Source organism: Drosophila takahashii, chromosome 3L (genome assembly GCF_030179915.1).
Source record: "Drosophila takahashii strain IR98-3 E-12201 chromosome 3L, DtakHiC1v2, whole genome shotgun sequence".
Lineage (NCBI taxonomy): Eukaryota > Metazoa > Arthropoda > Insecta > Diptera > Drosophilidae > Drosophila > Drosophila takahashii.
Window position 1 is genome coordinate 7,816,979 of NC_091680.1, and position 15,840 is coordinate 7,832,818.

The 15,840-nt window shown below is 39.1% G+C and overlaps 1 protein-coding gene across 7 annotated transcripts in view; it reads left to right on the top strand.

The window, feature by feature from the left end:
- The window catches only part of app (Palmitoyltransferase app), a 67,742-nt gene that overhangs the window by 13,213 nt on the left and 38,689 nt on the right, over positions 1-15,840 (top strand). For 6 of the 7 annotated variants that reach the window (XM_017141610.3, XM_017141612.3, XM_070214709.1 and 3 more), the window contains exon 3: positions 15,590-15,613. The gene's annotated coding sequence lies outside the window, so the exon portion shown is untranslated. Of the gene's footprint in view, positions 1-15,589; positions 15,614-15,639; positions 15,786-15,840 lie in introns of those variants that run through there. The other variant, XM_070214713.1, reaches the window with a different exon arrangement.

Sequence of the window (15,840 nt, forward strand, 5' to 3'; positions counted from 1 at the left end):
AGGTATTTTTCTAATCGGTTGCTTGACACGATTTAATTTTTTATTTCTTCTAATAATCATCTTATTGTTATGGTTTTCTTTCTCATCGTATTTTAATTATATTAATCCCGAATTATTAAATATAATTGATATGATTTCTTCTACTATGGCTATCAGTTTGATTTTAATTCCACAAATAAAGAAGAGCTCTTAAAAGCCTTAGGAGAAATAGTGCACCGAAATATGTTGCGCTGGCTTTTTGTATGGATTTTATCGCCACTTTGACCGTACAACAATAGAGTTTCTGTGCTACAAAGCTCTTTATCAAAACTTTATTTAGCAGGGAATCCATAAAATATCTATGTTATTGTGTGGCGAGTTCGAACTGCTGGTAGATGTTTCCTGTCCCGTTTCCTCTAGTTGACCCGCCCATCCAAAACCTTTCCTTTTCCACTCCACCCCCATCCAACGTCCCATAGTTTTTAAGCCCCGGACTTAAGTAGTTTTCAGCACATTTTGAAATCATCTCTCCTTTGCTAGCTGCCACTGATTTGGCCGGCACTGACCTGCTTATAAGTTTGCAACGTGGCAACGAGGCAACGCCCGACGATTCCCCATTGAATTTTCCACACGGCAAAAGTTCCTGCCGGTTGGCAAAAGTTGCAAAAGTCGGCAAACAGCCAAACTAACAAACCGGCGAAGGCAGAGGGCTCGTTATTATTATTATATCTGCCTGGTTCGATGCGTGTTCCTTCCCTCGGAAAATGGGAAAGCGGGAAAGCGGGAAAACGGGGGAGCGGAACCTTTTAACTCTTAAACAAAAGTAGCTGCAGATTTGGCGTGAACTCCTGATGATTGCGTGCAGCACGACGGTCATGGCTTTTAGCGTTGCATGTTGCCGGAGTCCAGGAGTCACGCCCTCACACGGTCACTCACGTACACGAGTGCAAAAGTACGCCCCCAAACTCACACACACACAGGCACACACATGGCTATCGGAAATGCATTTTCAGTGGCCGTCAAGAAAGCAAGAGAAAGCCATTTCACTTTATTTTACGAGCATTTATTGCGCGCCCACGACGTAACCGTTTTATTCCCTCTAGCCGTTTCAATTTTCGCGGAGTTAAGTGTAATCACAGCGGATGTGGGTATGGAGGCCCTACTGGGGATAGTTCCTGCTGCAGTCGAATTTTAACGTAAGCTAAATCTCCCTGTCAGGAAAACCCTCTTTCAGTCGCCTGCAAATCAATGGGGTTTGTAAAGGGATTTAAACTGATTTCAATGTCAGTTTATGTCTAATTTGTATTTTTTAATAATTTAAATATTTTAAGATATGATTTTCCTCAGTTAAAAACTAAAATAAAAAAGGTTTTGTAACTTTTTTTTTCACCATGATAAATTTAAAATTCACTTTAAACTTTTCACGACTTAGTTTTGAACTAGAAAATCGGAACTACCTTATTATAATTGAGAATAAAGGTATTTGGTTGGTTTCCAAACTTCTCCGGATATTCTTATAATTAAAGGTAAACTTAAAAAAAATTAAACTATTTAAAACCTTAAATATTCCTCTGGGCAATATCGTTAATAAAATGTAATCACCATAACTATGCTTAATAACTTTTATATTTTTGGGCTGACGTACAGCCACTTGAAATCACTTGACTTGATGCTCACTTTCGAATGCTTTCCGAGCAAAAAGTAACGAAGCAGCAGCAGCTTTAGCCATCACAATCTTGTGCCCCTGGCGATGACATCACGACATCGCTACGCAGTAAAAGCATTATGGCAAATTGTTTTAAGCTGTGCGAAAATGCCATCAAAATCAGTTGACTATGCAAAGCAGAAGGGGGATGAAAGTCGAGGAAAGTAAGGGAGAGGAATGGTAAGGAAACCCCTTAGGAAGGAGGAGAATCAGAAGGGGAAAGTCAGGATAAAAGGGCAGGACATTTGTTGCCATGGCTGGCCATTGCATTTTATGGCATGTGCTGCATGCCAGCCATTGTTGTGGTCGTTCGGAAAAGGCAAGCGATTTCTTTTGCTCCAGCTTTTCCTTTGGCTGTAACTTAGCCGAGTCTCGAAGGAGCCACAGCCAGTGGTCACCCCGTGGTTCTTCACTGGTTCGGTACTGGCTATGGTCTCCGGTCTCTGGTCGCCCACAAAAGCAACAGCTTAGGGACCAGATGCCACCCATCTCCGGCCGTCTGCTCGCTGAATGCTGCTCACTGTTTGACTCCCTGGGATTTGTAAACATATGTATGTAGGGAAGCGGTTTGGATGTGCAACAAAACTAATTTGATTGTCATGCAGCTGGACATAAAAGGAGAGGAAAGGATAAGGATAAGGCACAACTGGGCGGTCCGGAGCATGACAAATTGCGAATTTTTATGCTTTATGTACTCTGGATGGGGTATCATAACTTTCAGTTGCTCACAGAATTTATGCTTGCCAATGGATTAACCAATAAATGGGATTATGAAAATCCTAATGACAAATAAAACCATACTTAAATCGTTCAGAGCAGCAAAATTTTATTCATGAAGAAAATAACATATTACTAGGTACTTTAAGTTATACTACTTTACATTTAACTTGCAATTTATTTTTTTCTAGCTAGTAGTACCTGAACTACTTTGCAAGCTTACGATTCATAATTAAAATTAAGAATATTAAAGTAAAATAAAAATAAGATTATTAAACCTAAATTGAAAATTCTTAATCCGTATTATAAAAGTTATTATAAAAGGGGATATCTTTACATAAACTACCTTTTCAAATTAATGTTAAGAATATTATAAAAAACAACATACCAACATAAGATTCTTAAACAAAAGTTAGAACTACTAAATCATTATTGTAAAAGTGCATTTTTTGCTGGCAATCTGTACACTACTTTGCAAGCTTATAAATTTTTAAAATACTTTCATGCTGAGTAAAGCGAGTTCGTTTCAAATATTTAATTCAGTTTCGTGTGTCAACTCCGTCTCTTCTGTGGCAATGAGCACGGTAAAAGCGGAAATTATAACCTCATTTGTTATTAAAATCTCGCTTTCCTCAAATGTTTTTTTTATCTAATTTCCGTTATCAGCCCGCTCGACCTTCCTGTCTCTTTTACTCCTTCGCCTTACTCACCTGTCGCCATGAATAAGTGACTCCTCCGGCTGAGTTTCAATTTAAATTGCACAAATTCTGCGCATCAACTCGAGAGCCGTTGGCTGTGGAGGCCCCTCGAGATCCCGACTCTGAGGTCTTGTTCACGCGATCTGCTTTTTATTTTCGTATTGTTTGTGGGGGCCCTCCAAGCCGCCACACCACCCATTGAATTTCCCACGCCCCCCCCCTTTACAACGTTCACAACCCATCGCCACCCACCTGCGTGTGAAATCGCGCGGCTGCCGACACTTTTCCTTTCCCCTTGGCACTCTTTACCTTCGCTTACCTTCGCCGTATGCATAATTTAATGCAAATAATGCACTTGTTTCGTTTCGTTTCATTTCACTTCACATGTTGCCTTAAACGCCCTCCATCTCTCTCTGGAGATGAAGATGTGGAAAAAAGGGGGCGTGTCAAGGGGATATATATATATGTTTGTATATATATCCAACATCCAACTGACGGACTGACAACACGAGCAAAGTGCACAACTTCATTTCACATTAATGCAGTCGCTTTAACTGAATTTGTTGGATTCGCTGTGGCAGGCTGTCTGCAAATTTATGCAAAAGAAAACACTTTTCACTGTGGAATCGGAAGTAAATATTTGTCAAAAAACACCTTAAATAAATACCTGATTTTTCCTTGAGGGCAAATACATTTTGTGTTATTTTTTCCATTGAATATTCTCTAGCAGCAATTTCGATTTAATTGAGGAAAAATTGTTATTCAATATTTATAAATGAAATGGCTTTTAAAGGAAAGCAATTTTGTATTTAATTGTGAAAATCTTTTCATAATATTGGTTTGTTTAATGAATAGACAATTGATTTTGGTAAAAGTATAAAATTTATCACACAAAAAAGAAGAATAACTGTGCATAAAAGTTTAATGGCAAGTTTGAAATTGACTGGCTGAAAATACGATTCTCTTTATATTCCTGATCAACAGAAGTCGTAAAAAAGCAATGATATTACTTTTATTTGAAGAACCAATGAAACTGCAGCCGGGTATTTTAAAGTTTGGCCCACTGCGGATACGATTCGAGGCTCCGGTTGCTGTTTTCATATAATTTTATGCATGCACTCGCTTTTGCCTTTATTTAGCATATTTTCCTCGGCTGGCCTTGCATTTTCAGTTGGGTCGTGAAGGAAAGGCGACGCCGTAAACTTAATTTCCGCCTGCCGTCGCTGCTCCGTTTTTAATTCCTTTCGGTTGCCTCGCCATTTTTCCCCGCTTTTCCCCGGTGTTGTGTTGTTCTGTTTGCTGCCATAGTCTTAACAACTTGTAGCTCTCGCTGCCATCGCATTTTCCGCACGCGGCAACGCGTCGTCTCATTTCAATTTAATTTCCCTCTCGAAATGCGCTCACGTAGCTGGCGTCTCTGGCATTTGCCATTTGTGGTTACACTTTCAACTGCGACGCCTAGCGAAACAATTTCCATCATCATCAAGGAGCGACTGGCGCCTTGTTGTGCTTTTTGCCCATATATATATATATAGTATATATAGTAAGTGGAGGTGGCATTAAATGAGGGAAATTACTTTTCGTATAGCTGCCCGGCTAATTGTTAGAATTCTAACTCTTCAAGGCTCTTCTCGCTTTCGAGGAAATTAGGTTGTGAATTTCCCAAGTGGCCCTCTCATTCAAATACGAGTGTCTTGTTTTTTGTTTACCGCCTTGGCTTGAGTATTTTGTTGTGCATAATTATTAATGGGCGGCTGGCACACGCGGCGTATGCGCAATTTGCACAGTTTATCAGAGAGCATTCTTATAATTGACTTTGGCATTCACCATCATCACTCATACGCCAGGTGGGCCGGCAATTAAAATCGTTTGAACAAAATGAATCAGTTGAGGGGACAAAAAGACGAGTTAATTAAACCGCAATATTTGCATATTTCTTTCATTACTCCACCGGCAAAAGGCAAGGACGCATCTGGCAATGAGTAGCCACCTCACTTCACCACCCCCCAAAAAAACCACCCAAATGGCAAACAGTCACGCCTGTTTAACTTACACATGTGTGTGTGTGTGTGTGGGGTAGAGGGTGCGCGCAAAGTTTATTGCTCAATTTCCCAAAAACTTTTGCCACAACCTGCTTTCAGTTTTCGGTTTGCTTTTGTCGGAAGGAGGCTGCAGCGGAAGGCATTACCACTAACCCACGCACATCGAGTTAACATGCAAATTTCAGATACTTTCGCCAACTTGATTTCGCCAGCCTAGAGTGGGGTATACCGTATACCCTATACCATGGCAAGGAGCGGAACTGGGAATTCGCCGGAGATAGCCGAAGGCGCTGTAAACGCAGATAAGCCGCGACAATGTTTGAACAGTTGCGTCGTGTCAATGACTTTTACGTGCTAGCCAGATTTTTATTAGCGCAACTTTGTGCCTCATAAGAGAGTTACTTAGACTTTGAAGGGATTTTCGGAGAGTGCGGAGGAGGAATTTGCATTGAAATTCTTTATTAGGTTCGTAATTTGTACAAAAAACATAGTAGCTATTAAAAATATGTTAAAACAAGAAAGAAAGCTAGCTTCGGCCAGCCGAAGCTTATATACCCTTGCAGATCGTTCCTATTAACTTACAAATCGAAAAAATTTTAAATTTCGTATTATTTTAATATGATTTTCCAGCTATTGCGGCTATATAATATAGTCGTCCGATTTTTGTTAAATTTAATTCAAAAGTCCGATTTTGATAAAATGAAAATTGAAATTCGGAAATATTTAAAAAGAGTCATGTTCTAAAGTAGAAGAGAATACAATAAAAACCAAAAAAGCTAAAATTTATTTCTGTGTAACTTTCCCATTCATTTTCCGATCGTTCCTATGGCAGCTATATGATATAGTCGTCCGATTTTTAAAATATTTTTTTCGAAATTCTGAAATATTTAAAAAATAATATTTCCAAGAGTAGAAGGTTTTATTTCAAAAAACACCGAAGCTAGAATTTTTTTAACGTTTCGTTCCTATGGGAGCTATAAGATATAGTTATCCGATCCGGTTGGTTCCGACTTATATACTACCTGCAATAGAAAGAAGACTTTTGGGAAAGTTTCATCGCGATAGCTTCAAAACTGAGAGACTAGTTTGCGTAGAAACGGACGGACAGACGGACAGACGGACAGACGGACGGACAGACGGACATGGCTAGATCGATTCGTCTAGTGATGCTGATCAAGAATATATATACTTTATGGGGTCGGAAACGTCTCCTTCACTGCGTTGCAAACTTCTGACTGAAATCATAATACCCTCTGCAAGGGTATAAATATGCAAGTTCCTTTATCTAACGAAAAATGGTTGGTTCTAAATCCTTGTTTTTAGGGAAGAACAATTTTAGTTTTTATAATCAGAATACCTCAAATCAAAAAAAAAAAACATTAATATTTATTTATATAGTAAATATAAAAATAGAAATCCCTTATATTTTGGCATATTTCAAATAAAATTAAAATTAAATTACCATCGATAAACCATCTATTCAATTTAATTGATATGACAATTAAATAGTTATGCTAAACTCGAAATCGAAACATTCATAATACATTTTCAGTCCATTAAATATATGAATATTTAAAATGCACTTAAAATTTAATTAAACATTTATGTAATTTCAGATCATTGAGATTGGTGTGGAAAATAAATATCTATGCTATCTTATAGTCAAATTTCACTGCTCAGTTCATTGAATGAACATTAAACATGGAACATTAAATTATAAGAGGGGGGTCATTAAATTGATATTATTATTATTTATCTAACCTCTAAGAAGTCAGGCAGGGACAACGATAATAATTTATAACTTTAACCTTGGCCAGCAAATTGACGCTGCAGCTTTTCGAGATTCCTTTTCGGCCACCTTACGGCTGCTCGCCAATTTCTGGCGCTGCAGTGTCCACTGTGATTTACAGCCATGCCTGCCTGCAATGACCTGGCCGCCTCATTGTGGCCCCGCCCCCTTTCGATTCAACCCTCTCTTGCGTCCCTTTCCGCATTCAACTTCCGGGGCAAACGTGCGCAAAAAGTTTCCGATTCTGACCGCCGACCGCAACAAGGACATTTATGTTTTGCTGCAGGCCAATGTTATTCTTCCTGTTCGTGTTTTTGTTTTTGTTTTTGTTACTGTTTTTGTTTGGGCTGCTAGGGCATCCCAGAAAGAAGCCCACAATTACACAAGAGCATAATGCGCCGCTCTGTTCCACGAAAAATTCTATTTACCTTGAGCAAAATAATCCAATGTGGTCGAGAGCAGGCCTTTTGGGGCGTTTTGGTTTGTTGCCTGTTGGCAAATATTTCGTTATTTAATTTTGTGTGGGTAATTCCATGTTTCAGCCCCGTAAACATTGTCGAAAATGTTGCAGCACCATTCGGGATTTCCTCTAGTCGTTTGTTAAATGCTAAGAATGTGTCCACGATGTGCTATCCCGAATTTTGTGGAAATTAATTGAGCCAAAGAATGTTTGGGGGATACATTTTATTACATGAACATTGCAAAAATGTTGGTAGGTTAATTAACTTTTGGGCGATTTTATCTAGCAGGGAAAGAACACATTGATTTGCAAGGAATGAATTTGAATTTTTAAGGAAATATTTAATTAAGAATTTATTGAAGAAGATTGAGCTTAAAATACCTTATAAAAAATTTTATTAGAAAAAGCCATTGAATTTTAACTTGCAATATATCCCCAAGGGAAGCTTCTAATTTAGACTATCCCATTCAGGTCTGCTGCCATTGCCATTTTTATTTATTGACATCTTATTTATGGTCCTGGGCCATTCACTTCGACCTGGTTTCGGGGCCAAAAGGTCGGTGCGTGCCAGGAGCTGTTAATGAGCCAAGTGCTCAGCCAACACACTTGGCCCTAATCCACTCAATGCCAGACATCCTTGGTCCTCCTCGATTCCCTTCGCCTGTCGAGGATTGAGGATTGAGTATTGGGTATCCACAGCTAAGCCCTTTGATTAGCCACATCCCATCGACTAGTAATTCCAATTTCAATAGTTGGATTTAAGGAAAAGGAGGGGATGGAGAAATCCTCCATCCTAAACCAATTTGCTGGGCGTCTGGCAAATATATATCCCCAGACTGCAGAAAGTGACCGCAAAATGCTTGCCAGTTGTTCATTTGCGGTCCACAAACTCCACTTCCAATTCCAATACCAAGTTTCAAGTTCGGTATATTTGTATTTGCAGCTAGAGAAATTTATAGAACAAAATTAAACACACCCTCTGTTCTTATTTTTTTATTTTTTATATTTGCTTGGGTTTATTTTCTGAGCTTGCACTCGGCATCCTTTGCTCCAGTTGCAGTTTAATTTGTACATCGATAAATTTTTTAAGCTGTCAGGATGCCCACACACACGATTGCACAACTGCACAACTGTACAGTGTGTTTGAGTTGGCCAAATAACCATAAATCGCCAGCTTGCCGTGCGATTGTCGCTTTGAAATATCGTTTAACTTGGCCTGTACTGCTGGGTTGCTGCTGGGTTTTCTGGTTATGGTCGTAAACTCCGACTCGGAATCAGAATCGGAATCGGAGGATTTATTCCGGGCTGCTAAATGTGCAGGCATTTCGCTAATTAGCCGGCCATTTAAAATATGTAAGCAGAGCTTCCCTCTCTGTTTCTGTTCCTGCTGTTTCCATTTCCATTCATAATTTGCGCAGTGGCCCGGACATTAATCAACTTGGCCGGTCCGAAAAGTCTGTCAATAGCAGAATGGGGCCCATCCTTCAATCCTTCAGTCGCCATGAAAATATATACATAAATTTATATATATATAACCCCTCTATTATGCGCTAAGCGAACAAAGAAAGTTTTGAATCAATTCAAGTTGTCCAAAGTTAAATCCGCGCACTGCATCGCCAGCTTTGCACTCAATTAAGTGACTTGTGCCGGGGAGTTGAGTAGCAAGTGCGTGATGAAGGCGCTCAGCTTTGCAAGCACAAGCTAAGGCAGCAACAGCTAAGGAAAACAATTTTCTCGCTGAGCAAAAACGGTCCACAAAGAAAAAGTACACGCAAAAAAAATATAAAAGGGGTCAATTCGATATTATGGTATTTACGCATAGCGCTTTTAACGTGCAATACTTGTAAAATTGATATTTAATAATATCACTTGCCGAATTTTCTCTTTTGTAGATTATCTGACTTCGATAAAGAGAGTAAGAAGCAAAATGACGACTCTTTCAATTTAAGATATAGCGAGATAGCACTTAAAATTACATGAGTGGGAGGGAGTTCCTTACATTTGATACCACATAATATCAAATTGATCATCGTTTCCTATCAAGTTTTTTTTTGGGTGTAGGAAAATCGAGAAGCGAAAATATAAAGAAAGCAAATCCACTTGGATGGCAAGAAAACGACAAGAAAAGCAGCAACAACGGGAGCAACTTGAGTGCCAACAATTGAAGCAGCTGGCCCGTCAAAAGTTGCCACTTTCTTGGCACTGTCCTTGCTCCCAGGACTCCTTTTCGTCCTTTTCTCTCCTTTACCCCCTTTCCATTTTCATCATCACCATCACCACCCGCTCACGTGAGCTGGCAAAGTTTTAGTGGCATTTTACCACTTTTGCCCCGACTTCCGCCTGATTGACTTGCATCGAGTTGACTTAGCACAGCTTCTTCTTCACGGCATTTTCTTTATTGGCCCGTCTCCGTTGGCATTGGTTGCGTAAACTAATTTTCCATGTCGTCACTCGATTGTTTTAGAAGCCAACTTTACTTTGTTGAGAAAACACACATGCACCCGCACACATGCGGCCCATGTGGCGAAACATTTAAGCCTTTCAATTGGCCGTGCTGAGATGCAATTTGTCAGTCCGAATGCCATCGAACCTTCGGGCATTTCATCCAACTGTTCGATGACTAATGCAGTTTTTGTGTTACCGGTAAACTCCTGGGCAGAAGATGCTCTCCGCTTCTGTGGAGGGCCAACTCCATCGAAAAGTAGTGACATTTGCAAGGCTTTTCAATATTTTAAATGCCCATTTACCTGTGCTACCTTTTTAAATTTTTCTCAGAATACCTTTTATTTCCATTAGCAACTAACTAAATATTTTATTTTACTTAGATGATGAAAACTGCATTCAAATATTGGGAAAATACAGAACATTCCCTTATTTATTTGGAGCTTAATACTTTTTCATTTATTTTTTTAAATATTTTGAGCATTTAGGTTACACGATTAGTAAATGCTTTCAACGCTTTAAATGCCATTTGATTTCTTATTTTTTTTTCACTTTTCAGAATTACTTTTATGTCCATTAGCAACTCCTTTAATATTTCATTTGGCTTAGATCAAGAAAATTCAGAAGTGTTGGACAAAATAAACTAAATAATATTTATAGAAATCAAAAATGCAAATTTATTTGGTTACCTAAATTAGTTTCTCCAGTTATTTATTTAATTATTGGTAGCAGAGAGTTTTTGGGATTATTAATTGCTTTTTAGGCTAAACGTAAATAAATATGCGTAAATGCCAAAATATAATGGATTAAATTTTATAATAAAATTTGTATATATGCGTATTTAAATTTATTACATTTGAGAATTTAATTTATTTGTATTAATGAGAATTTAAATTTATTACATTTTATGATATCTATGAGAATTTTAATTTATTAAATTTGTAAGCATGCCAATTCCTTTCTAGAAATTTAGTTAAGCCTTTAAAAGTATTAAATATCTTAAATCGCTTTTAATTGGATACCAAGTTCGTAAGATTAACGCAATTCAATGTGTGTAAGCTTTAATATAAATATTTCAAACTGGTTTCATTTCAAGCAAGGATATTTGAACGACTTCCCTTTTGAGCCAAAACCACACACACATTGTTGTGTGTTTGTGACTTGGTGAAGAGAAGTGCGGGTGTGTGTGTGCCACAGACATTTCCGCAATGTATTTTGACTTGAGGCATTTGCGAGATGATGGATAATGGCATTCAATTTGCGGAATTGCTCGGCTCGAGTTCGATTCGATTCCTTGTGTAGAGCTGAGTGTCCTTGTCGAGTGTCTGGCTTAAATAGTTACGTCAATTAATTTACAACGCATTGTCAGTCCGTTGTCGTGTGCATTATAAATGATTTGTGTGTGCCAGGCTGCCTTTTGCCATCCCTTTGCGTGTTCATTAGCTATGAGAAGGCCGGGGGGCACGCGTTTATGGGTCAACTGGTGTGACCTCGTTTGTGGGTTAACCCTAAACCTTATCCGCCTGCATTTCGATTTCGAATCGGGGGAACTGAACTGATCTGAACTAAACGAAACGAAGCGGGACGGCGACGGCTCTTCAAACTATTTGCAGTGCTTTGCTAATTTTCATTGCCCCACTTGAGTGAATGGCATGTCGTCCGCCCACAAAAGCCTCTTTAAATATTCATGGGCCCGAGTTGAAGTCGAGTTAAATGACACAAACCCACTCACTCCGCTCGCAGCGTTCGCAGGCAACGCTCTCTTATCAATTATCAATTAACCTAAATTTTAGCCTTTGCGACTTTGGCACGGCCAATGACAGTTGTCCCAGTCCTTCCTCCCTCCATTCCTCCTCCTTCATTCCCTGCCAGAATGCAGGATGTGTCATCTCTGAAGTCGTCGTCGTATGTGCCAGCTGAAGCCGGCGGCGGCGTCGGCGAATCAGATGCTCAACGAAGATGGAGCGTTTTCCAAACGGAAGCTGACAGCCAGCCGCCATCGCAGGTGACTGGGTGGATAACTTTCTGATTCTGATTAGTGTGAGAGCACTTTCCAGCTGTTGAGAGGTGGTGGCTCTTGCCAAAAGTTTTTCGGCGAATTGGCAAAGGGATTGATTTCAATTAAATCGGGATATTTTTACGGAATCCTATTGGGATATTAAAGCAATTCAATATATTTAAAGTAAATATTTTAAGTAAATTAAATTAATTCAAACATTGATTTTTAATTTTTTGCATTTTTGTTTTTAAATTAAAATCTATAACCGACTTTGGCCTTCAGCTCCTTACAATATTAATGACTAAATTTTAGGTTGTTTTCAGTGGTTAGTTAATTTAAATGCAATGTTGTGTGTTTGGAATACAATTAAATAATCAAAATATCAATAATAAAATATTTATAATAATTAATTAAACGAAAATACAAAATTATACTTATTTAAAAAATATACAAATATATGGGGTTATCTTTTGAATTTTTGGATAATAATTGTTTATCTGAATTTATTTATCTCTAAAACTAAATTAATTAATTAAATAAAGTGTCTTATGCTAAATCACAAGTAATAAGTTAAATGTTTTTAAATTTTCCCCTTTAATGCTTTAAAATAATATGACGTGTTTTTGTTTTTGTGGCTTGTTTGTTATAAACCGCCTTTAGTACAAAAAGTTCAGGTGTCCAAATATTTTGCCATAATATTGTTTGGTGTCGGTGCTCAATGGGAAAGGAAAACAACCTTCTAGTCGTTGCAGTGCCATTACTTTGACCACATTTATATGCGGGCGGGGGGAACTTTCCAGACCTCTTGGCTCTGACGACCCTTGACAATAATCATTTTCATTACTGTAAAATGTCAACAGTGTCAGCATTCCCCTCGAGCATCCTTTGCTCCACCACTCGACGCAGGACATGTAGCTGAAATTTGATGATGCAGCAGCTCGAGCAGCAGGAGCAGAAAAACAGCAGCTGCTGCTGCTTCTCCTGCTGCTGTGACGAGCTAAAGGATCCATTCTCCATTGCAGCCAAATCTAAAACAAACAACCGAACTGCCGAGCTGCGTTCTCAGATGAGTCGAGTCGAGTTGAACTGAACTGAACCGAGTTGAGATGAGCTGAGCTCTTTCAAGGCGAAACATTGACAACATCCCACTAGGTTCGCTCCGGGGCGACATTTTGCAGCTACTTTTGCTCCTTTCTATGCCCGCTGCCATATCCTTTGGCTATATCCAAAAAAAGGAGAAAAAAAAAACCAGAGTAGCGACGTCTAGAAGACGTGCATTTGCTCAAGTGGAAATGAATTGAACTCGGGCAGCAGCAAAAGCAAAAGCAGCATAGCAGCAGAATGCAATCTCATTCTCTTGTCAACTTAACCTCGACTGCCAGGATGGCATCGAGTCGTCGATGACGCCCGGCTGTGCCATTTGTTGTTGCTGCCATTGTCGTCAGAGGAGCAGCCAGTTGGAGGCGGAAGAGCACAGTGGGTCTCGAATAAATGGGATAGAAATGGGGAAATTACCTCCATAGCTGCTAGTCTTAGATCTTAGAGGAGCAAATCTGAAATAAGATTTTCTCAAATGCTGTAACTGCTCTGAGTTTTAAAGATATAAATTGAGAACTGGGAAAATGTACTATTCATTTTCGAAAATATTTCAAGCACTAACTATTGGAATTTTGTTCTATTGAAAATAAGGCTGTCCTATTAAAACAGAAATAATATAGAAATAATCCTATTAGAAGAGGCAGAAGGTTGCCTTCTTAATAATTTAAGATGTAATACCTCTACGACCATATCTACAACCTACGATACGAATTAATTTCCTTAAAATATTCTTATATAACGCTTTCAAATGAAATGAAAATGAAAAAGTTAAATTATAATCCAAATTTTAAAAAGATACAATTTGTTATCCCTTTATTATGTTCTAATAAATTATAGGTGTGAATGTATATTTTTTTTTTAAGATTTATTCTCTATAAATCACAAAGTAAAGACTTTGTCACCGACTTTTGGCCATATTTTTCCCCTGTGCAAAGAATTGAATTGTTTGTGAGAGATGGTTAGAAGATTTCTCAGCTCAATGGAATTTTATCTGCTTTAATATATCTGTGTGCGACCACTGTGTGACTATTGTTTGTGCGTCTCGGCTGTCTTTGCTGCTGCTCGATTTTTTCTTTAAACAATGGCCCGAGCATTTTTGATTGTCAAATGTTTGCAGAGATAACATTTACTATAGCGGATTTGCACTGGAGCGTAGGAGATGGCATTCCGACGACAGCAGGGCAAAATGGAGCGAGTGCCTGTAAGCGTTGCTAAGCTGCCCAGCCCCTCAGAATATACAGTATATATACGGAATATATATACCAGGGTGATAGCATCAATTTGTAATGATCTTATAAGTGCTTGTTCTGTGCCTTTGTCTGCTGCCATTCTTCCTTCCTTTCTTTCCTGTGTGCGGTTTATAAACAAATGTCTCGCAAAAGTTTCCGCCAGTCAATTAAACGGCAATTAGGGAGACTCCATTGTGTCGGCATCTAAAGTTCTGGGAGCTCGGGAGCTAAGGAGTGAGAACTAAGGAGCTTAGAAGTCGGGGTGTGTCAAATTCACACTGCTCCGCATTTCAATTAAAATCCAATTTCCCTGCGGAAGTGCTTAATTATTGGATATTAGCCAAGAGCCTCACTCAGTCAAGAACTCTTGACACCCGATTCTGCAAGCTGACAAACAATTTCCTGCAAGTTGATCGATAGCTGCTGCTGGTGGCAATAATTGAATGCTCTTTGAATTTGGAAATTGGATAATATCTGATACAGATAGAGAGAGTCAGATATTGTTGTCTACTTTTGTGCCAACTTTGGTTACGTGCACGTGTTGGTAATACTGCCCTGAATTTTACGCTAATTGAAATTGCAATCGAATTACTTTGCGAGTGGGGCTGCGGTAGTGGAGGCCTAAAGGCCAATGAAAATATAATCACATTTATGCAGTTTTTATGCCAGCAATGTAAATATTTTCGTTGTAAACAAGCGAGTTGTGAATGGTGAATGGAAATGGGATTGGGATGGGGAATGGGAATTACGAGTATGACTGGCCGTCAACGACAGCCGCTGGCCACGGCTGAATAGCCATAACGTCACACACAGCGAGGGAGAGATACAGATGCAGATACGGATGGCAGATAGCAGATACCAGATATATAGAGTACAGATACAGACGGACCAAACCGACTGTCTGCATCAGTCTGCTGTGGTCCTTTGGCGGCTGACTGGCCTGCATTCGAATCCATTTCGAGTTCATTGAATTTGCGCAGATTTCTTCTTTTTATTTATATTTTTTCCTTTGCATTAGTGCATTAATGAGAGCAATAAGAGGAAATCGTAGCGTGAAATTTATGAAATCAAAGTCCCCACTTACATATACGACAGGATGTGCATAAATGTATTTTTGATATAATTGCATTTTCAGCTCCAATGCCTGCTGATTGCGTAATTTAATAGTGATATCCTGGCTGAATAATTGGTTTTTAGGTAATATTGACATGTGGACTTCAGCTGTTGCATTATTAATGCGAACTGAAGAGCAGCGTTTCCGCTTTCCACTTTTCGAACGGAAATCGGCTCGCAATTCCCGTCACATACACTAACTATACTTCTATGATAAATGATATGGCCCAGCAGATGTGTGCTTGTGCTTTGTGCGTTGATGTCACGTCCTGATCATTAATTATGTGAACTTGTTTTTGCTCTTGTCTCTATTTGCAGTTCAGCGAGCAGGCGGACAAAAAGGTAAACAAAAAAAACCCTTCGTATTTACGACCGGGGCGTGTCGAATTTGACAAGCGTAGCGGCCCAGACAGCCATAATCTCTACCAGGTTTCGGCCATGATTAGTCCAGGAGGAGACCGAATGACCAGCTGACCATCTGACCTGATGCCCTGCCGACCAAGCCAAACCACACGTAAGCCAGTGGCAAAGTAAAACTTTTAACGAAAACTGACAACCGCAATGACCAA